At 43.7% G+C, this 25,122-nt stretch overlaps 2 protein-coding genes across 2 annotated transcripts in view; both read right to left on the bottom strand.

Moving 5' to 3' along the window:
• LOC135056864 (DBH-like monooxygenase protein 2) overlaps window positions 1-1,615 on the bottom strand; it is a 93,274-nt gene extending 91,659 nt beyond the window's left edge. The window contains exon 1 of the mRNA XM_063962537.1: window positions 1,330-1,615. The gene's annotated coding sequence lies outside the window, so the exon portion shown is untranslated. The remainder of the gene's footprint in view (window positions 1-1,329) is intronic.
• Window positions 1-25,122, bottom strand: part of LOC135056863 (DBH-like monooxygenase protein 2) — a 404,570-nt gene that overhangs the window by 160,352 nt on the left and 219,096 nt on the right. The window lies entirely within an intron of this gene.

The raw sequence follows: 25,122 nt of genomic DNA, 5'->3' as shown, positions 1-25,122 counted from the left end.
TACTAGTTTAGCAGTCTGCTGACAGTGTCCACCAGGTCCGTTATTATTATACAGTATATTATATATATATATAGCAGTACGGTAGGCCACGGCTGTACCTACCTCTGTGTCGTCAGTGCACTCGTCCTCCATAAGTAATATAATACTATACTATCCATCCATCTACATTGTATACCTGTGGTGGGTTTTTTTTTCTTCTTACTAGTTTAGCAGTCTGCTGACAGTGTCCACCAGGTCCGTTATTATTATACAGTATATTATATATATATATATATATATATATATATATATATATATATATATATATATATATATATATATAGCAGTACGGTAGGCCACGGCTGTACATACCTCTGTGTCGTCAGTGCACTCGTCCTCCATAAGTAATATAATACTATACTATCCATCCATCTACATTGTATACCTGTGGTGTTTTTTTTTTTCTTCATACTAGTTTAGCAGTCTGCTGACAGTGTCCACCAGGTCCGTTATTATTATACAGTATATTATATATATATATATATATATATATATATATCGAAGTCCACATAAGTGGCGGGCGCACTCTCACTGATACAACGCTTCTTCAATGATAATATTCTTTATTGTAGCCTCAGACAATCGACGTTTCGATCCTTCCACAGGATCTTTTTCAAGAAAGGCAATACGAAATCATTTGTTCTCAGTTTATACAATCATTAGAAAATGCCTATAAAAATACAAAATGAGAAAAGACTCAGCCTCCCAGGCCCCATATGCGATGGCAGAAAATCTCTATAGACTGGGAATCAATGCCCCATTCATATAGTGACTGTATAGTTTTTAAAAAAGAATGTACTTAGTGTCAGATAATGTTTAAAAATATTACACACCACCAACACAGGTGCCACTCATCACCCAGAATAGAAAAAAGAAAACGACACCTTAATCCTTTAGACGCATAATGTGCCTAATTTTACCAATGCACCCTCAGGTGTGGGGGGTATATATACTATGAGGAAGGTCTAAGCCTCATCACTTACTCATGAGCTCAGCAGCAGCCGTGTGTACATCCAGCAGACTATCAACAACATCAATGATCCCATAACAACTGGGAACAACAAAAAACTGTTAGTCCTCCCATTGGTTTTCTATTGTCATAAATGAACATTAGCTCTCTGAACAGGCTTTTACCTATTGAGATCACAATCCCAGTGTGCCGTATCCTGGGTTCTCAGTTGTTCCTATGTGCTAATTAGTCCAGCCTGTTCAGAATGATATATATCAATACAGTGCTTACTATATAAAGCAAGTAACAAGGCACAAGTTGCTCAAAAAAATGGTGCTTACCAGGAGTCACTATCAGCCATGTGTTCCCAGGAGACATGCTGTGGACATCCATGCCCCGGGGGTTTATATACTCCCAGACCGGAAGTAGATCCGCAAGGCCTGAAAAAACGCCTCACACAAAAGGGCACTTTTCAAGTTTAATAATTGATGTAATTAAATGTACACTGGCTCCCATATCAGGCCGTTCATTCACAACTAGTGCTTGCACGCGTGGTGCTCAAGATGCTAAGACTCAGGTGTGAAAATTACTCGCCGCGTCTTGCGTTCCAACTCCCGGAAGTGGTGCGTTCCACATACCGGAAGTAGACGCGCGTCATGTCACAGACTGACGCTGCGGCCGCAAAAGCTCACATATTCACTAGTCAACGGAGGGGGTGAAGTTAGGGCTGGTCTAAATCACCTGAATTCTCTGTGTTAACCCCACCTGTTCTGTTCTAAACTCCAAACCAAACCAGATTGGCATTTCCCAGATGCATCACAGCAATCAGGGATTAGAGCCTGCTTAATCAAATGTTCAAAGAGTGGCATACGTGTCTCTAATGTGTAACAACTGGGTGTATGTGTAATATGTAAATCTTAAATATTTTTATTTTTATTTTTATTTTTATTGAATTAAATGGTTTAATTTCTAGCCATCAGGGACCTGAGAGGATGGGCTAATACATAGAAACACACACGTGGGACATCAAAAACAAAAAACAGAAAAACAGATTCATATTCGAAAAACCTACTTATAAAAAAGTTTTTAACAATACATATATAAATATATATACATACATGAATATAAATGAAAATAAATAAAAAATAAAAATAATATAATAAAGACCTACAAACAAAGGTGTATATATAGATGAATATATAAAGACCTACATGCAGGAAGATCACAGCATGGATTCACAAAAACATCTCCTGATCACTGGTATACACAAATCACACAAAAGGGTAAGTATTCCAGCAACTCTCTATAGGAATACCCCATAGGGGTTACATTCGTTAAGTCCTCGCGGGGATACCGTGTCAAGGTGATTGATCCAAAAACACTCCCTTTGTTTCAACCTCTTGGTTCTATCTCCACCCGTGGTCATCGGGGGTACCCAGTCTATAATTTTACATTTGAGACTCGCCACTTGGTGGCGAGCTTCAATGAAATGACGAGCCACCGGTTTATCAGATTTACCACTACTCAATGCGACATGTATAGATGAGCGATGGTTCGCCATTCTATCCCTGAAGTTACGACTGGTTAACCCAACGTAAAATAGTCCACATGGACATTTTAAGATATAGATGACAAAATCTAATCTACAATGTAGATGATATTTGAGTTTAATGGTGGAGCCAGTATGTGGGTGAGTGAACGTTGGTCCTACCATCATAGAACGACACGTTGTGCAGCTCCCACAGGAGAAACAACCTGGTTTTTGTTGTAACAACTGGGCAGTAGACATAGGTGCATTAGGGTATAGTACAGGTCTCATAAGCATTTGTTTGAGATTAGGGCCTCGACGGTAAGCCAACATAGGTGGATCCATGCGTGTGAAAGGTAATGTTAGATCAGTATTCACAATTGGCCAATGTTTCTTGAGTACCTTTTTAAGATGCCCAGAATGGTTATCATAACGGGTCGCGAAGACTAAACGATTGTCTAGTCTATCCTTATTCCTGGGGTGTGTCCCTGCAAAAATGTTTCGTGCCCTAGACATACAGTGGGAAAGTGTTTTATGGGTATACCCACGTTCCAGGAAACGAGCTTGAACCTCTTTGAGTTGGATTTCAGTATTGGTTTTATCAGAGTTGATTCTGAGTACTCTCAAAAATTGGGACACTGGCAAATTCTCCTTTAATGCAGGGGGGTGGTGGCTAGTTGAATGGAGTGTCAGATTTCTATCAGTTGGCTTTCTGTAAACTGAAGTCGTGAAAGTATCCCCAATCTTACTAATGTGGACATCTAGGAAGTTGATTTCAGAGCTCGAGATACTCGAGGTAAATTTTATAGGATGATCCAACATATTCAAGTTATTAACCATGGTATGGAAAGCTGACTCGGTATCTAGCCAAAGTAGAAAGACATCGTCGATGAATCGACGGTAGAAAAGAATTTGGTGACCATATTGTGGAAAGATTAGAGTGGTTTCATAGTCAGTCATATACAAATTGGCATATGACGGGGCCAAGTTAGACCCCATCGCCGTGCCCGCTAGTTGTATAAAGTACTTATCTTTGTACATAAAGTGGTTGAACCGTAGAACTAATTCAGTTAACTCTATGATACATTCTGTGGGTACTGTACGTGTAGCATGAGTTACCAATGCGGTTCGCACTGTTTCAAGTCCACCGTCATGTGGAATGACAGTATACAAAGAATTTACGTCCATAGTGGCTAAGAGGCATGGTATGGATTTACAGTCGATGCTTTTTAATTGCAGTAGAAAATCACCTGTGTCCCTTATATAACTCCTACTGCCAACAACAATAGGTTGTAGAATGCTATCAACATATTTGGCTAAGGGCTGCAACAAGGAGCCTTCTGCTGCAATGATTGGGCGTCCAGGCGGTTGTACCAAGGTTTTATGAACCTTCGGTAGAGTGTATAGAATTGGACACCGGGGATGTTCAACCGTTAGATATGAAAATAAATCATCATCAAACCATCCATTGTTTTTACCTCTCCTAAGACACTCGTCTATGGTACGTTTGATGCCTGGTACAGGGTTAGACTCAACTTCCTTATACGTCTCCCGATCCGATAGCTGGCGTGTGATCTCTCGGTCATAATCTTGCCAGTCTTGAACCACCACCGCCCCGCCCTTATCAGCAGGGCGAATAACGATGTTTGGGTCTGCTCTCAATTTGGTTAATGATTTTCTTTCTGACTGGGATAAATTATCGAAATGTCGGGGTGGAGAGAAATTGCTAGTGTCTCTTTGGACCACCCTCAAAAATGTTTTTAGGCTTGCATTCTGAGTTTGTGGATCAAATGTGGAACTCTTTTTAAAAGGTGTGGGCGTAAGTTTGCTCGACTTATCGGAGAAGAATTCTTTTAATCTTAGTTGTCGACCAAATTTAAATTGGTCAATGCTACTCTCGAAGCTATTATGGTGACAGGTAGGAACGAAAGACAACCCATGTGCTAAGAGCGACAAATCTGCCTGGTCGAGTTGTGTACTCGATAAATTAAAGACTACATTTAAGTCTTTTTTGGTCTCCCTCTTCTTCGAGTGCCAGCTTCGTCTTGGATGTGGTCTACACTGTTTTTTTTGTTGTTTCCTGCCAGTGAGCTGGACTCGGGACCCTGATCTAAAAAACGTCTCTGTTGTGGACCTTCATTAGGATCAGTGTCAGATGTGGAGATGGAGGAGGCAAGCTCCTGCATATACCTAGGGGCACGTCTTCTCCTCTGGAACCTTCCTGTCTGGATATTAGGGTTTTGGGTATTACCCAAAAGCCATCTATATACCATATGGTTTTTGTAATCACTGGTTACAACAGCTAATTTCTTCCGTACCAACTTCTAAAATTACACGGTCAATTTCTTTCCGAGTACCATCGACGACGGCAGATTCCCAGAGGATTCCGCATCACCAACACACCTACATTAGGCAGGAGCAATCCTAAATTTTGCAGTCGGTGGTGCGGAATCCTCAACAAATGTTCATTTGACCTTATGGCTTTGGTTATTGAGGAAGTTGGTATTGAGCTCAAGACGATTAAGATCGAAATTGAAGCTGCGAACATCACAGCAATACCACTCCTGACGGAGGACAAGTCACAAAAATGGCTAGATAAACTGCAATCACAGATTGACACTTATAATAGAGAGCTTATCTCTTTCAAACGGAAGAAATTAGCTGTTGTAACCAGTGATTACAAAAACCATATGGTATATAGATGGCTTTTGGGTAATACCCAAAACCCTAATATCCAGACAGGAAGGTTCCAGAGGAGAAGACGTGCCCCTAGGTATATGCAGGAGCTTGCCTCCTCCATCTCCACATCTGACACTGATCCTAATGAAGGTCCACAACAGAGACGTTTTTTAGATCAGGGTCCCGAGTCCAGCTCACTGGCAGGAAACAACAAAAAAAACAGTGTAGACCACATCCAAGACGAAGCTGGCACTCGAAGAAGAGGGAGACCAAAAAAGACTTAAATGTAGTCTTTAATTTATCGAGTACACAACTCGACCAGGCAGATTTGTCGCTCTTAGCACATGGGTTGTCTTTCGTTCCTACCTGTCACCATAATAGCTTCGAGAGTAGCATTGACCAATTTAAATTTGGTCGACAACTAAGATTAAAAGAATTCTTCTCCGATAAGTCGAGCAAACTTACGCCCACACCTTTTAAAAAGAGTTCCACATTTGATCCACAAACTCAGAATGCAAGCCTAAAAACATTTTTGAGGGTGGTCCAAAGAGACACTAGCAATTTCTCTCCACCCCGACATTTCGATAATTTATCCCAGTCAGAAAGAAAATCATTAACCAAATTGAGAGCAGACCCAAACATCGTTATTCGCCCTGCTGATAAGGGCGGGGCGGTGGTGGTTCAAGACTGGCAAGATTATGACCGAGAGATCACACGCCAGCTATCGGATCGGGAGACGTATAAGGAAGTTGAGTCTAACCCTGTACCAGGCATCAAACGTACCATAGACGAGTGTCTTAGGAGAGGTAAAAACAATGGATGGTTTGATGATGATTTATTTTCATATCTAACGGTTGAACATCCCCGGTGTCCAATTCTATACACTCTACCGAAGGTTCATAAAACCTTGGTACAACCGCCTGGACGCCCAATCATTGCAGCAGAAGGCTCCTTGTTGCAGCCCTTAGCCAAATATGTTGATAGCATTCTACAACCTATTGTTGTTGGCAGTAGGAGTTATATAAGGGACACAGGTGATTTTCTACTGCAATTAAAAAGCATCGACTGTAAATCCATACCATGCCTCTTAGCCACTATGGACGTAAATTCTTTGTATACTGTCATTCCACATGACGGTGGACTTGAAACAGTGCGAACCGCATTGGTAACTCATGCTACACGTACAGTACCCACAGAATGTATCATAGAGTTAACTGAATTAGTTCTACGGTTCAACCACTTTATGTACAAAGATAAGTACTTTATACAACTAGCGGGCACGGCGATGGGGTCTAACTTGGCCCCGTCATATGCCAATTTGTATATGACTGACTATGAAACCACTCTAATCTTTCCACAATATGGTCACCAAATTCTTTTCTACCGTCGATTCATCGACGATGTCTTTCTACTTTGGCTAGATACCGAGTCAGCTTTCCATACCATGGTTAATAACTTGAATATGTTGGATCATCCTATAAAATTTACCTCGAGTATCTCGAGCTCTGAAATCAACTTCCTAGATGTCCACATTAGTAAGATTGGGGATACTTTCACGACTTCAGTTTACAGAAAGCCAACTGATAGAAATCTGACACTCCATTCAACTAGCCACCACCCCCCTGCATTAAAGGAGAATTTGCCAGTGTCCCAATTTTTGAGAGTACTCAGAATCAACTCTGATAAAACCAATACTGAAATCCAACTCAAAGAGGTTCAAGCTCGTTTCCTGGAACGTGGGTATACCCATAAAACACTTTCCCACTGTATGTCTAGGGCACGAAACATTTTTGCAGGGACACACCCCAGGAATAAGGATAGACTAGACAATCGTTTAGTCTTCGCGACCCGTTATGATAACCATTCTGGGCATCTTAAAAAGGTACTCAAGAAACATTGGCCAATTGTGAATACTGATCTAACATTACCTTTCACACGCATGGATCCACCTATGTTGGCTTACCGTCGAGGCCCTAATCTCAAACAAATGCTTATGAGACCTGTACTATACCCTAATGCACCTATGTCTACTGCCCAGTTGTTACAACAAAAACCAGGTTGTTTCTCCTGTGGGAGCTGCACAACGTGTCGTTCTATGATGGTAGGACCAACGTTCACTCACCCACATACTGGCTCCACCATTAAACTCAAATATCATCTACATTGTAGATTAGATTTTGTCATCTATATCTTAAAATGTCCATGTGGACTATTTTACGTTGGGTTAACCAGTCGTAACTTCAGGGATAGAATGGCGAACCATCGCTCATCTATACATGTCGCATTGAGTAGTGGTAAATCTGATAAACCGGTGGCTCGTCATTTCATTGAAGCTCGCCACCAAGTGGCGAGTCTCAAATGTAAAATTATAGACTGGGTACCCCCGATGACCACGGGTGGAGATAGAACCAAGAGGTTGAAACAAAGGGAGTGTTTTTGGATCAATCACCTTGACACGGTATCCCCGCGAGGACTTAACGAATGTAACCCCTATGGGGTATTCCTATAGAGAGTTGCTGGAATACTTACCCTTTTGTGTGATTTGTGTATACCAGTGATCAGGAGATGTTTTTGTGAATCCATGCTGTGATCTTCCTGCATGTAGGTCTTTATATATTCATCTATATATACACCTTTGTTTGTAGGTCTTTATTATATTATTTTTATTTTTTATTTATTTTCATTTATATTCATGTATGTATATATATTTATATATGTATTGTTAAAAACTTTTTTATAAGTAGGTTTTTCGAATATGAATCTGTTTTTCTGTTTTTTGTTTTTGATGTCCCACGTGTGTGTTTCTATGTATTAGCCCATCCTCTCAGGTCCCTGATGGCTAGAAATTAAACCATTTAATTCAATAAAAATAAAAATAAAAATAAAAATATTTAAGATTTACATATTACACATACACCCAGTTGTTACACATTAGAGACACGTATGCCACTCTTTGAACATTTGATTAAGCAGGCTCTAATCCCTGATTGCTGTGATGCATCTGGGAAATGCCAATCTGGTTTGGTTTGGAGTTTAGAACAGAACAGGTGGGGTTAACACAGAGAATTCAGGTGATTTAGACCAGCCCTAACTTCACCCCCTCCGTTGACTAGTGAATATGTGAGCTTTTGCGGCCGCAGCGTCAGTCTGTGACATGACGCGCGTCTACTTCCGGTATGTGGAACGCACCACTTCCGGGAGTTGGAACGCAAGACGCGGCGAGTAATTTTCACACCTGAGTCTTAGCATCTTGAGCACCACGCGTGCAAGCACTAGTTGTGAATGAACGGCCTGATATGGGAGCCAGTGTACATTTAATTACATCAATTATTAAACTTGAAAAGTGCCCTTTTGTGTGAGGCGTTTTTTCAGGCCTTGCGGATCTACTTCCGGTCTGGGAGTATATAAACCCCCGGGGCATGGATGTCCACAGCATGTCTCCTGGGAACACATGGCTGATAGTGACTCCTGGTAAGCACCATTTTTTTGAGCAACTTGTGCCTTGTTACTTGCTTTATATAGTAAGCACTGTATTGATATATATCATTCTGAACAGGCTGGACTAATTAGCACATAGGAACAACTGAGAACCCAGGATACGGCACACTGGGATTGTGATCTCAATAGGTAAAAGCCTGTTCAGAGAGCTAATGTTCATTTATGACAATAGAAAACCAATGGGAGGACTAACAGTTTTTTGTTGTTCCCAGTTGTTATGGGATCATTGATGTTGTTGATAGTCTGCTGGATGTACACACGGCTGCTGCTGAGCTCATGAGTAAGTGATGAGGCTTAGACCTTCCTCATAGTATATATACCCCCCACACCTGAGGGTGCATTGGTAAAATTAGGCACATTATGCGTCTAAAGGATTAAGGTGTCGTTTTCTTTTTTCTATTCTGGGTGATGAGTGGCACCTGTGTTGGTGGTGTGTAATATTTTTAAACATTATCTGACACTAAGTACATTCTTTTTTAAAAACTATACAGTCACTATATGAATGGGGCATTGATTCCCAGTCTATAGAGATTTTCTGCCATCGCATATGGGGCCTGGGAGGCTGAGTCTTTTCTCATTTTGTATTTTTATAGGCATTTTCTAATGATTGTATAAACTGAGAACAAATGATTTCGTATTGCCTTTCTTGAAAAAGATCCTGTGGAAGGATCGAAACGTCGATTGTCTGAGGCTACAATAAAGAATATTATCATTGAAGAAGCGTTGTATCAGTGAGAGTGCGCCCGCCACTTATGTGGACTTCGATATATTCAGCGGACTTCGTTCTGTTGGGATAGCACCCACCTTTGAATAATTGATGCGAGTACAGGACCCTTTTGTTATATTATATATATATATATATATATAGCAGTACGGTAGGCCACGGCTGTACCTACCTCTGTGTCGTCAGTGCACTCATCGTCCATAAGTAATATAATACTATAGTATCCATCCATCTACATTGTATACCTGTGGTGGGTTTTTTTCTTCTTCATACTAGTTTAGCAGTCTGCTGACAGTGTCCACCAGGTCCGTTATTATTATACAGTATATTATATATATATATATATATATATATATATATATATATATATATATATAGCAGTACGGTAGGCCACGGCTGTACCTACCTCTGTGTCGTCTGTGCACTCGTAGTCCATAAGTAATATAATACTATACTATCCATCCATGTAAATTGTATACCTGTGGTGGTTTTTTTTTTCTTCATACTAGTTTAGCAGTCTGCTGACAGTGTCCACCAGGTCCGTTATTATTATACAGTATATTATATATATATATATATATATATATATATATATATAGCAGTATGGTAGGCCACGGCTGAACCTACCTCTGTGCCGTCAGTGCACTCATCCTCCATAAGTAATATAATACTATACTATCCATCCATCTACATTGTATACCTGTGGTGGTTTTTTTTTTCTTCATACTAGTTTAGCAGTCTGCTGACAGTGTCCACCAGGTCCGTTATTATTATTATTATTATTATACAGTATATTATATATATATATATATATATATATATATATATAGCAGTATGGTAGGCCACTGCTGTACCTACCTCTGTGTCATCAGTGCACTCGTCGTCCATAAGTAATATAATACTATACAAACCATCCATGTACATTGTATACCTGTTTTTTTTTCTTCATACTAGTTTAGCAGTCTGCTGACAGTGTCCACCAGGTCCGTTATTATTATACAGTATATTATATATATATAGCAGTACGGTAGGCCACGGCTGTACCTACCTCTGTGTCGTCAGTGCACTCATCCTCCATAAGTAATATAATACTATACTATCCATCCATCTACATTGTATACCTGTGGTGGGTTTTTTTTTCTTCTTACTAGTTTAGCAGTCTGCTGACAGTGTCCACCAGGTCCGTTATTATTATACAGTATATTATATATATATATATATATATATAGCAGTACGGTAGGCCACGGCTGTACATACCTCCGTGTCGTCAGTGCACTCGTCCTCCATAAGTAATATAATACTATACTATCCATCCATCTACATTGTATACCTGTGGTGGTTTTTTTTTTCTTCATACTAGTTTAGCAGTCTGCTGACAGTGTCCACCAGGTCCGTTATTATTATACAGTATATTATATATATATATATATATATATATATATATATATATATATATATATATATATATATATATATATATATATATAGCAGTGCGGTAGGCCACGGCTGTACCTACCTCTGTGTCGTCAGTGCACTCGTCATCCATAAGTAATATAATACTATACTATCCATCCATCTACATTGTATACCTGTGGCGGCTTTTAGTTGTTCGCATTAAAATATGGAGAACAAAAATGTGGAGGTTAAAAAAATAGGGAAAGATCAAGATCCACTTCCACCTCGTGCTGAAGCTGCTGCCACTAGTCATGGCCGAGATGATGAAATGCCATCAACGTCGTCTGCCAAGGCCGATGCCCAATGTCATAGTACAGAGCATGTAAAATCCAAAACACAAAAGATCAGTAAAATGACCAAAAAAAACAAAATTAAAAGCATCTAAGGAGAAGCGTAAACTTGCCAATATGCCATTTACGACATGAGTGGCAAGGAACGGCTGAGGCTCTGGCCTATGTTCATGGCTAGTGGTTCAGCTTCACATGAGGATGGAAGCACTCATCCTCTCGCTTGAAAAAAGAAAAGACTTAAGCTGGCAAAAGCACAGCAAAGAACTGTGCGTTCTTCGAAATCACAAATCCCCAAGGAGAGTCCAATTGTGTCGGTTGCAATGCCTGACCTTCCCAACACTGGACAAGAAGAGCTTGCGCCTTCCACCAATTGCACGCCCCCTGCAAGTGCTAGAAGGAGCACCCGCAGTCCAGTTCCTGATAGTCAAATTGAAGATGTCAGTGTTGAAGTACACCAGGATGAGGATATGGGTGTTGCTTGCGCTGGGGAGGAAATTGACAAGGAGGATTCTGATGGTGATGTGGTTTGTTTAAGTCAGGCACCCAGGGAGACACCTGTTGTCCATGGGAGGAATATGGCCATTGACATGCCTGGTCAAAATACAAAAAAAATCAGCTCTTCAGTGTGGAATTATTTCAACAGAAATGCGGACAACTGGTGTCAAGCCGTGTGTTGCCTTTGTCAAGCTGTAATAAGTAGGGGTAAGGACGTTAACCACCTCGGAACATCCTCCCTTATACGTCACCTGCAGCGCATTCATAATAAGTCAGTGACAAGTTCAAAAACTTTGGGCGACAGCGGAAGCAGTCCACTGACCAGTAAATCCCTTCCTCTTGTAACCAAGCTCCCGCAAACCACACCACCAACTCCCTCAGTGTCAATTTCCTCCTTACCCAGGAAAGCCAATAGTCCTGCAGGCCATGTCACTGGCAAGTCTGACGAGTCCTCTCCTGCCTGGGATTCCTCCGATGCATCCTTGAGTGTAACGCCTATTGCTGCTGGTGCTGCTGTTGTTGCTGCTGGGAGTCGATCATCATCCCAGAGGGGAAGTCGGAAGACCACTTGTACTACTTCCAGTAAGCAATTGACTGTCCAACAGTCCTTTGCGAGGAAGATGAAATATCACAGCAGTCATCCTGTTGCAAAGTGGATAACTCAGGCCTTGACAACTATGTTGGTGTTAGACGTGCATCCAGTATCCGCCGTTAGTTCACGGGGAACTAGAGATTTGCTTGAGGTAGTGTGCCCCCGTTACCAAATACCATCTAGGTTCCACTTCTCTAGGCAGGCGATACCGAGAATGTACACGGACGTCAGAAAAAGACTCACCAGTGTCCTAAAAAATGCAGTTGTACCCAATGTCCACTTAACCACGGACATGTGGACAAGTGGAGCAGGGCAGACTCAGGACTATATGACTGTGACAGCCCACTGGGTAGATGTATTGCCTCCCGCTGCATGAACAGCAGCGGCGGCACCAGTAGCAGCATCTCGCAAACGCCAACTCATTCCTAGGCAGGCTACGCTTTGTATCACCGCTTTCCAGAATACGCACACAGCTGAAAACCTCTTACGGCAACTGAGGAAGATCATCGCAGAATGGCTTACCCCAATTGGACTCTCCTGGGGATTTGTGGCATCGGACATACCAGCAATATTGTGCGTGCATTACATCTGGGCAAATTCCAGCACATCCCATGTTTTGTACATACCTTGAATTTGATGGTGCAGAATTATTTAAAAAACGACAGGGGCGTGCAAGAGATGCTGTCGGTGGCCAGAAGAATTGCGGGCCACTTTCGGCGTACAGGCACCGCATACAGAAGACTGGAGCACCACCAAAAACACCTGAACCTGCCCTGCCATCATCTGAAGCAAGAGGTGGTAACGAGGTGGAATTCAACCCTCTATATGCTTCAGAGGATAGAGGAGCAGCAAAAGGCCATTCAAGCCTATACATCTGCCCACGATATAGGCAAAGGAGGTGGAATGCACCTGCCTCAAGCGCAGTGGAGAATGATTTCAACATTGTGCAAGGTTCTGCAACCTTTTGAACTTGCCACACGTGAAGTCAGTTCAGACACTGCCAGCCTGAGTCAGGTCATTCCCCTCATCAGGATTTTGCAGAAGAAGCTGGAGGCATTGAAGGAGGAGCTAAAACAGAGCGATTCCGCTAGGCATGTGGGACTTGTGGATGGAGCTTAACCAGGATTCACGGGTGGTCAATCTGTTGAAATCAGAGCACTACATTTTGGCCACCGTGCTCGATCCTAGATTTAAAACCTACGTTGGATCTCTCTTTCCGGCAGACACAAGTCTGCAGGGGTTCAAAGACCTGCTGGTGAGAAAATTGTCAAGTCAAGCGGAACGCGACCCGCCAACATCTCCTCCTTCACATTCTCCCGCAACTGGGGGTGCGAGGAAAAGGCTAAGAATTCCGAGCCCACCCGCTGGCGGTGATGCAGGGCAGTCTGGAGCGACTGCTGATGCTGACATCTGGTCCGGACTGAAGGACCTGCCAACGATTACTGACATGTCGTTTACTGTCACTGCATATGATTCTCTCACCATTGAAAGAATGGTGGAGGATTATATGAGTGACCGCATCCAAGTAGGCACGTCAGACAGTCCGTACGTATACTGGCAGGAAAAAGAGGCAATTTGGAGGCCCTTGCAGAAACTGTCTTTATTCTACCTAAGTTGCCCTCCCTCCAGTGTGTACTCCGAAAGAGTGTTTAGTGCCGCCGCTCACCTTGTCAGCAATCGGCGTACGAGGTTACTTCCAGAAAATGTGGAGAAGATGATGTTCATTAAAATTAATTATAATCAATTCCTCCATGGAGACATTCACCAGCAGCAATTGCCTCCAGAAAGTACACGGGGACCTAAGATGGTGGATTCCAGTGGGGACGAATTAATAATCTGTGAGGAGGGGGATGTACACAGTGAAAGGGGTGATGAATCAGACGATACTGATGAGGTGGACATCTTGCCTCTGTAGAGCCAGTTTGTGCAAGGAGAGATTGATTGCTTCTTTTTTGGTGGGGGCCCAAACCAACCAGTCATTTCAGTCACAGTCGTGTGGCAGACCCTGTCGCTGAAATGATGGGTTCGTTAAAGTGTGCATGTCCTGTTTATACAACATAAGGGTGGGTGGGAGGGCCCAAGGACAAGTCCATCTTGCACCTCTTTTTTCTTTCATTTTTCTTTGCGTCATGTGCTGTTTGGGGAGTATTTTTTGAAGGGCCATCCTGCGTGACACTGCAGTGCCACTCCTAGATGGGCCAGGTGTTTGTGTCGGCCACTTGTGTAGCTTAGCTTAGTCACACAGCGACCTTGGTGCGCCTCTTTTTTTTTTTTGCGTCATGTGCTGTTTGGGAAATATTTTTTTCAAGTGCCATCCTGTCTGACACTGCAGTGCCACTCCTAGATGGGCCAGGTGTTTGTGTCGGCCACTTGGGTCGCTTAGCTTAGTCACACAGCTAACTCCGTGCAAATTTTAGGACTAAAAATAATATTGTGAGGTGTGAGGTGTTCAGAATAGACTGAAAATGAGTGGAAATTATGGTTATTGAGGTTAATAATACTATGGGATCAAAATGACCCCCAAATTCTATGATTTAAGCTGTTTTTTAGGGTTTTTTGAAAAAAACACCCGAATCCAAAACACACCCGAATCCGACAAAAAAAATTCGGTGAGGTTTTGTCAAAACGCGTTCGAACCCAAAACACGGCCGCGGAACCGAACCCAAAACCAAAACACAAAACCCGAAAAATTTCCGGGGCACATCACTAAATACGAACTGGTATAACATCCATAACTCTAAGACATGGCTTATTATTAACTGGAATAACATCCATAACACTGAGACACAGCTTACTACTAACTGGTATAACATCCATAACACTGACACATGGCTTATTACTAACTGGTACAAAATTCCCAACACTTAGATGTACGGTTTTTCTAACTGTTACAACATCCATAACACTGAGACATGTTTTTCTAATTGTTATAACATCCATAACGCTGAGACACGGCTTAGTACTAACTGGTATAACATCCATAACACTGACACATGGCTTATTACTAACTGGTATAACGTCCATAACACTGACACATGGCTTATTACTAACTGGTATAACATCCATAACGCTGATAGGCCCTACACACTGGCCGATATTCTGAAAGATATGAACGATCTTGTTCATAAATGAATGAGAACTCGTTCATATCTTTCAGTGTGGAGACTTAAGCGATGAACGATGCGCGGCCCCGTGCTCGTTCATCGCTGGTCTCCCGTCGGCTGTGCATGCAGGCCAATATGGACGATCTCGTCCATATTTGCCTGCACTTCAATGCAGCCGTGTGACGGGGGGAGTGAAGAAACTTCACTCCCCCTGTCACTGCCCCCCCCCCCCCCCGTATCGGCCGTCGGGCACCTCGGCGGCGCATCGGCCAGTAAGTAGGGCCCTTGAGACACGGCTTATTACTAAGAGGTAACATCCATAATACTGAGACACGGCTTATTACTAACTGGTACAACATCCATAATACTGAGACATGGCTTATTACTAACTGGTATAACATCCATAACACTGAGACATGGTTTATTACTAACTGGTATAACATCCATAACACTGAGACATGGTTTATTACTAACTGGTATAACATCCATAACACTGAGACATGGCTTATTACTAACTGGTAACACCCATAACACTGAGACATGGCTTATTACTAACTGGTATAACATCCATAACACTGAGACACGGCTTATTACTAACTGGTAACATCCATAACACTGAGACATGGCTTATTACTAACTGGTATAACATCCATAACACTGAGACACAGCTTATTACTAACTGGTATAACATCCATAACACTGAGACACGGCTTATTACTAACTGGTAACATCCATAACACTGAGACATGGCTTATTACTAACTGGTATAACATCCATAACTCTGAGACATGGCTTATTACTAACTGGTAACATCCATAACACTGAGACACGGCTTATTACTAACTGGTAACATCCATAACACTGAGACACGGCTTATTACTAACTGGTAACATCCATAACACTGAGACATGGCTTATTACTAACCTGTATACCATCCATAACACTGAGACACAGCTTATTACTAACTGGTAACATCCATAACACTGAGACATGGCTTATTACTAACTGGTATAACATCCATAACGCTGATAGGCCCTACACACTGGCCGATATTCTGAAAGATATGAACGATCTCGTTCATAAATGAACGAGAACTCGTTCATATCTTTCAGTGTGGAGACTTAAGCGATGAACGATGCGCGGCCCCGTGCTCGTTCATCGCTGGTCTCCCGTCGGCTGTGCATGCAGGCCAATATGGACGATCTCGTCCATATTTGCCTGCACTTCAATGCAGCCGTGTGACGGGGGGAGTGAAGAAACTTCACTCCCCCCGTCACTGCCCCCCCCGTATCGGCCGTCGGGCACCTCGGCGGCGTATCGGCCAGTAAGTAGGGCCCTTGAGACATGGCTTATTACTAAGAGGTAACATCCATAATACTGAGACACGGCTTATTACTAACTGGTACAACATCCATAATACTGAGACACGGCTTATTACTAACTGGTATAACATCCATAACACTGAGACATGGTTTATTACTAACTGGTATAACATCCATAACACTGAGACATGGTTTATTACTAACTGGTATAACATCCATAACACTGAGACATGGTTTATTACTAACTGGTATAACATCCATAACACTGAGACATGGCTTATTACTAACTGGTAACATCCATAACACTGAGACATGGCTTATTACTAACTGGTATAACATCCATAACACTGAGACACGGCTTATTACTAACTGGTAACATGCATAACACTAAGACATGGCTTATTACTAACTGGTATAACATCCATAACACTGAGACACAGCTTATTACTAACTGGTATAACATCCATAACACTGAGACATGGTTTATTACTAACTGGTATAACATCCATAACACTGAGACACGGCTTATTACTAACTGGTAACATCCATAACACTGAGACATGGCTTATTACTAACTGGTATAACATCCATAACACTGAGACATGGCTTATTACTAACTGGTAACATCCATAACACTGAGACACGGCTTATTACTAACTGGTAACATCCATAACACTGAGACACGGCTTATTACTAACTGGTAACATCCATAACACTGAGACATGGCTTATTACTAACCTGTATACCATCCATAACACTGAGACACAGCTTATTACTAACTGGTAACATCCATAACACTGAGACATGGCTTATTACTAACTGGTATAACATCCATAACGCTGATAGGCCCTACACACTGGCCGATATTCTGAAAGATATGAACGATCTCGTTCATAAATGAACGAGAACTCGTTCATATCTTTCAGTGTGGAGACTTAAGCGATGAACGATGCGCGGCCCCGTGCTCGTTCATCGCTGGTCTCCCGTCGGCTGTGCATGCAGGCCAATATGGACGATCTCGTCCATATTTGCCTGCACTTCAATGCAGCCGTGTGACGGGGGGAGTGAAGAAACTTCACTCCCCCCGTCACTGCCCCCCCCGTATCGGCCGTCGGGCACCTCGGCGGCGCATCGGCCAGTAAGTAGGGCCCTTGAGACACGGCTTATTACTAAGAGGTAACATCCATAATACTGAGACACGGCTTATTACTAACTGGTACAACATCCATAATACTGAGACATGGCTTATTACTAACTGGTATAACATCCATAACACTGAGACATGGTTTATTACTAACTGGTATAACATCCATAACACTGAGACATGGTTTATTACTAACTGGTATAACATCCATAACACTGAGACATGGCTTATTACTAACTGAATTTTGTTAGGCAGGAGTCTGTATAACTCTAGCAGGTGATAATGATGGACTGCCATCTGGCATGCTTGCGTGTTCCATGTTCTCATTTTCTCCATATTCTGGTATAACAACCTGTGGCCTTTCAAATTCCTGAGTCGCCATTGGCACAGCCGGCTCCATATTCAGGCTAGTAATGGAATGCCCAACATGATTATGTAGAATTGGCCGTTCAGCTACTCACAAATCCACACGATTGTGCCTGTACAAATTATCTTCCACATCCACAAGAGCTGAGATCACCGCTGTCAGGGACTCCATCTTGAATTTGAACACCCATAGATACGGGTTCAAAGACTTGAGGTTTAAAATGGGTCTTACCGAACCGTCCAGCTTCGGTACCACAAACAGGTTGGAATAGTAACCTTTGTTGCGTAGTTGAAGTGGAACTGGGACAATGACCTGATTCTGTACCAGTTTTAGAATTGCTGCCTGTTATGTCATACTTACCTCTGGAGAAGCTGGTAATCCTGATTTGAAGAATATATGAGGTGGGAGATCCTGAAACTCCAGTCTGTACCCCTGGGTGACAAGGTCTGTGACCCAGGGATCCTGGCAAGATGTTGTCCAAACTTGACTGAAATAACGTAACCGAGCTCCCACCTGCCTGTCTTCCCGGCAGTGCGGACCACCGTCATGCTGAAGGCTTTGAGGAAGCAGACACGGATGTCTGTTCCTGATAACCTGCAGCTGCTGGTTTTCTGGGTTTACCTCTATTACCTTTGAAGGCTGTAGAAGAACCTTTGGATTTGCCCTTGAACTTAGCTGTCCGAAAGGACTGCAGAGTTGGAGCAGAGTAGGATTTTCTAGCTGGGGGTGTTGCGGAAGGAAGGTATGTAGACTTACCCGCCGTAGGCTTGGATATCCACTTATCCAGTTCATCCCCAAACAGGACCTCACCAGTGTAAAGTAGATTTTCCAACCTTTTCTGGAGTCTGTATCTGCAGTCCATTGGCGCAGCCACAAGCCCCTGCGTGCGGACACTGCCATGGCAGTGGTGTGTGCGTTGAGCAAACCAATTTCCTTTAAGGCCTCCACCATAAAGTTAGCAGAATCTTGGATATGTTGCAGGAGTAAAACTGTCTCCTCCCTGGGTAAGGTATCCAAATTGCCAATTAAGTTACCTGACCACTTTGCGATGGCTCTAGTGATCCATGTGCAGGCAATAGTGGGCCCCTGGGCCACCCCCGCCGACATGTATAGCGATTTGAGAGTGTTCTTAATTTTCCGGTCAGCTGTGTCCTTTAACCACTTGCCTGGCATGGTGGCATCAGATGCGACCATGCCTGCAAGTGCTCTATCTGACCTGGTCGCACAGGATGCGACCAGTCAGATAGAGAGCGTTAACAGCAGCAGGGAAGATAAACTTCCATCCGCTGCTGCTGTCAGAGGAACCGGAAGGTCCCTCTGCCTCCCTGCCCTCTCCCCCACTGATTGCCGTACTGCCGAACACGGCTGATCGGTCAGCATGGCAGGATACCCCCCCCCCCCCCCCCCCAAGCGGCTGCATACAATGGCAGTCGCTGGGGAGTTTAAATGAACCCTCCCAAGCCTCCCCCAGACATTACCTCTGTATACCTACAGGCTGTCCCGGCTTTCAAAATGAAAGCTGCGATGTTCCCGATGTTCCGATGGTCACAATGTTCCCAATCGATGTTTGAAAAATATATTTAAAAATGTTTTCCTTTTTTGTTACTAAAATCATTTGGGATAGGGTTAAATTCATATTCTTCCCCTAATTCACTCATAAAAAACCCCAACAATTTCAGAGCGTTTTTTGCAAAATAAATCGTCAGTTAATTGGTTAAGGACGCAGCCCCAGGCACAGGTAAGACAATCTTACGTGACTATCTAGATACCGATGCATCGACAATCGGTGGGTTTTCCCATTTCATTCTTCCAGGAGAAAGGGAAAGGATGAGATCAGTCTTTTAGGGATCTGACATTTTTTGTCAGGGTTAGCCCAAGTTTATTCAAACAGGGCATTCAATTCCTTTGATGCTGGAAAAGTAACTGAGGATTTCTTTTTTACATTAATAAACCATTCCTCCTCCACCTCCGCCGTCTTGTCAGGAATGTGCAGGACATTTCTGATAGCCTCTATCGGGGCCTGTATGCCCTGTAATAAGACAGCATCCCCCACGTTCACATCCACCTCACCCTCCTCTGGATCTGATGTATCGTCATCAGTATCACCCTGCATGAGCTGGGCCAGAGTACGCTTTTGTGGGCAAATGGCGGGGGTTTGAGACACAGGTATGGGAGCTGAATCTTTATTGATCAGGTCATCCCAGGGTTGCCAACTTCTGGGCTGCTCTCTCCGGGAGAGAGCAGCCCGTCGGCTCAGCAGGGGGGCGGGCAGGGCCTGAGGTGACGTGCAGGGGGCGGGCCAGAGGTGTAACGGGGCGGGACAGAGGCGGGGCTTTGGGCCAGCGTCCTTTAAGCCATGCCCCCCACTGTGTAATGCCGCGATTACCGGCATTATACAGCAGGGGGCGTGGTTACGATGACGCGATTCAACAAGAATCGCGTCATCACCTGCCAGGACCGCCCACTTTACTCGTTAAGTGGGCGGCGGGCAGGGGGTGACCCCCGTAAATCGGGAGACTTGCCTGCCCTTCCGGGGGGCCGGGAGGGTCACCCGTTTATCGGGAGCCTCCTGGCCATTCCGGGAGGGTAGGCAAGTATGGGTCATCCTTATACTGTCTTAAGAATTGTGTCTCCTTTTCATTATTAGATTGCTTTGTAGAAATTTTTGATATCATCCCCTTAAAGGAATCTAACCACGGAGGTTCTGCCCCCCCCCCCCCCCCCGACCTGAGAATGAACACTATCCTGAGTACAGGGTAGTGACATAGTTGCCTACCCTCCCTCATTCTGCAGGAGACTCCCTGAAATAGCAGCAATCTCCCTCACTCCCTGAAAAGTCCATCAATCTCCCTCATTCCTGGGGGAAAAATAAATCAGAGATACATACATTCAAATGGGATCCTTAGTGCCATTTCCCTGCATTGGTTATAAGGCACAATGATCCCTATGGCCACTTACAATACATGGAACCTCTTGTAAGACACAATACACAAACAAATCCTGCAAAATATCAGTGTCTTTTCTTCAACAAATAGATCTTACTAACTTTGGGGCTCATTTACATTTGGATGTAAGTCATTTTCATGACACGCCTCCCCGATGTAGTAGTATGCGCCCGCGCTGATAGGTGTTACTTTCACAATCTCCCTGAAATGCTTTTTCAAAAGTAGGCAAGCATGGGTAGTGAGTCCCCAGGAGAGGAAAGACACTCTGTTGTGCAGGAAATGCAGTCCCTGGACATGGCTGTGAAGACACACACACACACACACACACACACACACACACACACACACACACACACACTTTACACAGAGCCCTCAGGGAGACACAGAATCCTGAGCCATGCACACAGCACCCCTTCAGCAAAAGCAAAACTCAGCTGGGTCGCAAGAACTAAGCACCTTAATAGGGCCTAGTATCCTAACACTGCTCCTCCCTTACTATGACCCCCTGGTACCGCTGAGGAGACTTGAGGTTCACATGGAGGAGCTGCGTTTCCCTGAAGATCCTGTCAGTCTCTGCTGCAGAGGGAAAATGGCGCTAGTGAGCTGCTGGATGCGCTCAGCGGGAAGCCCCACCCCCTTGATGGCGCGCAGCTTCCTGCACTTTTGTTTATTATACTGGCCTGAGGTATTTGTACATTCAAGGATTAAAACCCTTGATGTGAATGATGGCCCTCATTCCGAGATGTTCGCTCGTTAGCTGCTTTTAGCAGCATTGCACACGCTAGGCCGCCGCCCTCTGGGAGTGTATCTTAGCTTAGCAGAATTGCGAACGAAAGATTAGCAGAATTGCGAATAGAAATTTCTTAGCAGTTTCTGAGTAGCTCCAGACCTACTCACACACTGCGATCAGCTCAGGCCGTTTCGTTCCTGGTTTGACGTCACACACACGCCCAGCATTCGCCCAGCCAATCCCCCGTTTCTCCAGACACTCCCGCGTTTTTCCCTGACACGCCTGCGTTTTTCCACACACACCCAGAAAACGCCCAGTTTCCGCCCAGAAACACCCACTTCCTGTCAATCACACTCCGATCACTTCAACGATGAAAAATCTTCGTTCGGACGTGAGTAAATCTACTAAGATTTGTACTAAAATACTAACCTCAAGCGCACTGCGAACCATGCGCAGGCGCATTTTTGCCTTAATCGCTCCGTTGCGAAAATCGGCAACTAGCGAACAACTCGGAATGACCCCCGATAGCCAGTGTGTGGGTAGTAATGGTGGCTCAGTGCGCCCCTCATCAGCGTGACAGACAACAGCTGCATGCAGTGTCGGACTGGGGCATGTAGGGCCCACCGGAGAAATGCAGTGGTAGGGGCCCATGTTTGGGGTGTGGCCAGTCCACAGAGGGGGTGTGGCCTGCCAGCTCACTGGCTTGACTAACCATTAGAGAGTGCAATTTTTGGGCCCCTTCATAAATATATACAGTAAATTCAGCTGCTGCATGCATGATAATGTACCAGATTAATAACAGATTGATAACATCAATGCACTGTAGAAAATACACAATAGTCTAGTATAAGGTAACATATGTATAATGTATAACTCAAGTGCACAGTCTGAAACCTGATCCTTAGAGGAGGAGGTGGGCCCCCCAGGCAGAAGGGCCCACCAGTGGTTTCCCCTGTAACCCTGTGGCCCAGTTCAAGCCTGCCTGCAAGTCCTGTGAGCCTGCTGGAGCGCAGCCTGTACACCGAGCTGCGCTCCTACCCTTGTGCCGCCATTCCCGCAGGCGACCCACTAACCGGGCCGCCAGCGCTGTACTCACCACTCTCCTGTCTTCTGGCTCTGTTAATGGGTGGCGGCATGCTGTGGGAGAGTACGCTGCGCCATGGTGTGGGTTGCGAATGGCTCCCACAGGAGCTCAGTGTCCTGTCAGCAGAAAAACGGGACCATTAACTCTCTAGTAAGTTGGGCCGTACTCCCCCCTAAGTCCCACGAAGCAGACAGGCTGCTGTCAAACAGCACTGTCTGAAAATAACAAATAGAAAAAATAGATGTAGAAAATGCTTCAGGAGCTCTCCAAAGCGTGTCCGGCTCCTCCGGGCACATTTTCTAAACTGAGTCTGGTAGTAGGGGCATAGAGGAAGGAGCCAGTGCACACTATTGATTTCTTAAAGTGCCCAAGGCTACTATACCCCACGGTACTGAAGTGGACCCCAGTATCCTCTAGGACGTAAGAGAAATATATATTTTGCTTGGTACTATTGGAAATTAATCTCAAAACAAATAAATTACGTTGCAAACCAAACTTTATCTATCTATCTATCTATCTATCTATCTATCTATCTATCTATATCTAAAATGAAACTACATATATTATATTAATTCTGCTCACATCTAGGAGGAAAGAACAACACAATGGAGAAGTTAATGACAGCAAGTTCCTTTAATTAGGAGCATTACACAAGCAACAAAATCTCCCAGTAATGAATTTCAGGCACGGTTCCCCACACAGTCCTTTTTATAAACCCATCTCTAAATCATGATACATAAGGTAGGGGTCAATTCAAATTAGATGCATGGTTGCAAAAGCTCACTTGCATCATGAAACTCTGATATGTCACGCCAATTCAACCCCCCCTCCTGGGAAAACGCAATGGGAGTTTGGAAGTGGATTGCAAATCCAATGCTCTGTATAGTGTAGACTCCGTATAGTGTAGACACTATTAAAACAGCTTGCAGGACCCAACTTACTCCTAATTGAATAGACCCTATAATATTAATGGCATACTTACGTAGAAAAATTGTTCTTTATTTTCATTCCAGCCGCCCAGTGCAAAGTCAGTCTTATTCAGGGATCCATCAGGGCTCAGACCCAAAGCCAGCCATGATGCATGGGGCGTCTGGACCTCCATCACAATCTCCTGGATCTCTTTGTCATATCCCCATTCCAAAAGAATAACAACTCCACTTTTAGAAGAGGTCAACTCTCGGGAAAAGGGTAGATCGAGATTCCCCCGTGACCCTAGGATGGGGAGAACCCCAGTCAGTAGTAGCCAGATGTATCTCCACATGGAAACCTTCCTAGTCTTCATGGTATGGAGTTCTACCTGGTGCTCTGTCCAGCATGGTATGCTTTGTGCTAGGATTACGTCTTGGAGAATATAGTGAATATTATCAGATTATACAGGAGGTGTGTCTTACAGGAACATATTCCTGTATCTTGTATTAGTGTTATTGAATAGTGACACCACCTTATCTTATCAAGTCTTCAGTGTCCAGATAATATTGTATTCAGGTAACAGAAGAAGAGGACTAAGCAGCAATTTATCACTCCTGCCAGAAGTTATATAAGAGTTTTTTTTTCCACATTGACAATAGAATAGTTCATTGGAATGGCAGCTAATATCAGAGCCCCCTCTTCATCTCTGACTCCTTCTCTCCTATTACATTGCTTATCGTAGCACTTGTTGTGCAACCTCTGTGTAACACCCCTTTCCCAGGTATATCTATAGGAAAGATGTTTGTATTGATATAGCAGTTCTCACCATTATATCTATTATGCAGAGACTCCAGCATAGTCTGAATCATGTAGACTAGTCTTCATGATCCCATACTTGCCAACTTTCTCAATATACTCTCTGGGAGAAGCCTGGAGATGAGATGCTGATGACACTTTTGGGGGTGGGGCCGGTTCACTAGGTCATAAGGCCACACTCCACTAGTGGCAAAAATATAATTTGCATAATTTTAGCTCCACCCCCTTCATATGGACCAGAGATTTCCCGTAATATAAGGAGTGGTTAATAAAAACGAGACTGATGCTATAATTTACGTTTTAATTATATTACATTTTAATTCCTGTCCCTTTCTATGTACTCTGCTTCTGCATCCACACTCCACTGCATTCTCATTTTCCATTGGTCAAAGCCGTGCTGTAGCTCATTATCTGTCAGGTGTCTCACCAGCTCCGTCGTTATCTTCTTTACC

The sequence above is a fragment of the Pseudophryne corroboree genome, chromosome 3 (genome assembly GCF_028390025.1).
Source record: "Pseudophryne corroboree isolate aPseCor3 chromosome 3, aPseCor3.hap2, whole genome shotgun sequence".
In the NCBI taxonomy this organism is placed as follows: Eukaryota; Metazoa; Chordata; class Amphibia; order Anura; family Myobatrachidae; genus Pseudophryne; species Pseudophryne corroboree.
This window is presented reverse-complemented; position numbering and strand designations above follow the sequence as displayed.